This window comes from Paramormyrops kingsleyae, chromosome 14, assembly GCF_048594095.1.
Source record: "Paramormyrops kingsleyae isolate MSU_618 chromosome 14, PKINGS_0.4, whole genome shotgun sequence".
Taxonomy (NCBI): domain Eukaryota; kingdom Metazoa; phylum Chordata; class Actinopteri; order Osteoglossiformes; family Mormyridae; genus Paramormyrops; species Paramormyrops kingsleyae.
In genome coordinates this window covers 29,390,830-29,393,540 of record NC_132810.1, presented here as the reverse complement: position 1 = coordinate 29,393,540, position 2,711 = coordinate 29,390,830, and the positions used below count along the sequence as shown (strand labels likewise).

At 41.9% G+C, this 2,711-nt stretch overlaps 1 long non-coding RNA gene across 1 annotated transcript; it reads left to right on the top strand.

The window, feature by feature from the left end:
* The first annotated feature begins 434 nt into the window (after positions 1–434).
* On the top strand, positions 435–2,430 carry LOC140578310 (uncharacterized). Its single transcript, XR_011982404.1, has 3 exons — positions 435–683; positions 2,245–2,294; positions 2,412–2,430. It is a non-coding gene; the product is annotated as an uncharacterized lncRNA (long non-coding RNA).
* The last annotated feature ends 281 nt before the right edge of the window (positions 2,431–2,711 follow it).

The window sequence follows — 2,711 nt, the reverse complement described above, 5'->3', positions numbered from 1 at the left end:
CGTTTCTGTGCTGTGATAAGAGCGAAATCCTGACTGAAATGTTTCAAACAGGTTGTTGAAGTTTAGGTGGGTTTTTATTTGGGCTACGACAGCGCGCTCCAGGATTTTAGACAAAAATGGGAGATTGGAAATAGGCCGGAAGTTTGCCATGATGTCGGAATTGAGACCAGGTTTTTTGAGGATTGGTGTGATAGCGGCAAGTTTAAGTGAACAGGAGACAGAACCGGAACTGAGGGAGGACTTAGTGATAGATAAAATGAGTGGAGCAATTGCTGGAAGGCAGTCTTTGATAAGGCTGGACGGGACAGGGTCAAGGATGCAAGTAGTGGTTTTGGCGCTGGAGATGATTTCAGTGAGTTCTGTAAGGGAGACAGATGAGAACTGGTGGGCTAGCAGCCGGGCAGCCGGAGTGTTTGCAACCGGAGGGCAGGAGAGCTGGAAAGCTAGCAGCCAGAAAGCTAGCAGCCGGGGAGCTGGTGAGCTAGCAGCCGGAGAGCTAGCAGCTGGAGAGCCGGGGAGCTGGAGAGCTAGCAGCCGGAGAGCTAGCAGCTGGAGAGCCGGGGAGCTGGAGAGCTAGCAGCCGGAGTGTTTGCAGCCGGAGAGCCGGGGAGCTGGAGAGCTAGAGGCCGGAGAGCTAGCAGCGATTGCAACTGAAGAGCCGAAGAGCAACAGCCGGAGAGCTGGTGGGTTAGCAGCTGGATAGCCAGTGTGTTTGCAACCGGAGGGCTGGAGAGCCAGCAGCCAGAGAGCTAGCAGCTGGGGAGCTGGTGGGCCAGCAGTCAGACAGCCAGTATGTTTGCAACCGGAGGGCTGGAGAGCTGGAGAGCCAGCAGCCAGAGAGCTAGCAGCTGGGGAGCTGGTGAGCTAGCAACCAGAGAGCTAGCAGCCAGACAGCCGGAGTGCTTGCAGCCGGAGAGCCGGGGAGCTGGTGAGCTAGTAGCCGGAGAGCTGGCGGGCTAGCAGCCAGACAGCAGGTGCGTTTGCAACCACAGGGCTAGAGAGCTGGAGAGCTAGTGTAACACCTGTGTGGCGCCTACCTTCTAATAATGCCACACTAGTCCATAGGCCAGGCTCTAGGTACCGAATGGGAGGCAGTAAATAAAAACAACACGGTTTGAATTTTTTTAACTTAAGTTTATAAGGAAAACAAAATAAATATGCATATACTCCTACAGCTTAATCACATACAGAAATTGACATAAAGAGAAATAAAACAGTAATTGAAACGGTTTGGGCTATTTAGTTAGCTTCTCATATTTTGGTGGGATCTAAATTCCTAATTTAGTTGTCTAATTTTGTTCTGTATAGAGTTCAGTCAGAGTATTATTCACCAGTTTAACACTAATTAATTCTCTTCTAATTAAATGAAAACTAATTATTTTAAACATTTAATTTATATCTAATATTTGACTGCATATGATGAGGTAACTATTTAAAGGTTTAACACCGTATAAATAGTGATTTTGGCTTCTTAAATGATTTTTTTTTTTTTTTTAGTTCGTCAACACTCAAAATTAAACACAAAAAAATGCAATTGACCATTTCTGACATCAAGCGATCAACCCTTAAACATAACCTCTTTTCAACACATTCACATTTGGTCCAAATATATACCTACGCAATGAAAACAAGAAATGGTAATTTTTTCCTATTCTTACCAGAGTTCAGTTCAATTAAATTATGAAAATTAAAATAAAGCAAACCAGTCTTTCTTTTTCCGGGAAAAAGAACGTATTCAGATGCTGCTTAAAGCAGAAAAAAGGAAATGGTCATCCAACCGTGTCAAAATCCGGAGGTCTGTATTAACCGTGCGTCTCCAAGTAGTTTTTTCAGTTTGGGAGGCTCGCCATCTTGACTTCTGTTCCAAGTGTGAGGATTTTACCATCCACAAGTGCACTCAACAGTTTCAGCAAATAAAAACGGGAAAAAAACAGATATCATCCATGAATTCCACAAAGATATATCTTTAGCGACATCCGTATTAACATTTCCATTTCAACTGCGTCATCTATGTTAAGTAAAGTAGCTCGATAAACAAACAAGAAAATTAACCGTATATTTTCCTGTCAGACATCTCTCAACGATATATAAAAACAAAAATACATCGAAAACATAAATCTTACTCATCAATCCCTTCAGTAAAATTACATAAGTCACAATTTCTCTGTGTAGGTTTTAGCTTGAATATGTTTTATGTCACCGCTTAAAGTTGCAGTTAATTAATCTCTCTCCTTTTCTTTTTAGGGCTTGCGATCACGGATTTCAACTTTTTTTTCTTTTACATCCACCCTAAGGTAAGTATTACAGCAAAGTGTAATTCCTACTGTATATTACTCTTTTATCTCGTTCTTAAATCTGTCGCACCGCGTTAACAGTACGTCTCCTTCTCTTTTTTTCCCCCGTCTCGTCAGTTCTTTGAGATCACTTCCGGAAGACTACATTAAAGTTAAAGCACTTATTTTATTTATTTCTTTAATTTGCTGCATTATCTTTAATTAATTATTTTGTATTCATACAACATATTTATTAATATATTGTAACATGAATTAAAATACAAATTAAACCTTTTTTTTCTTTTACATTTGAGAAAAACATAGGCCTGGGTTACATCAGCAGCCGGGGAGCTAGTAAGCTAGCAACCAGAGAGCTAGCAGAGAACTACTGTAGAGAGCTAGCAGCTGGAGAGCTGGAGTGTTTAATTCATCAAGCAA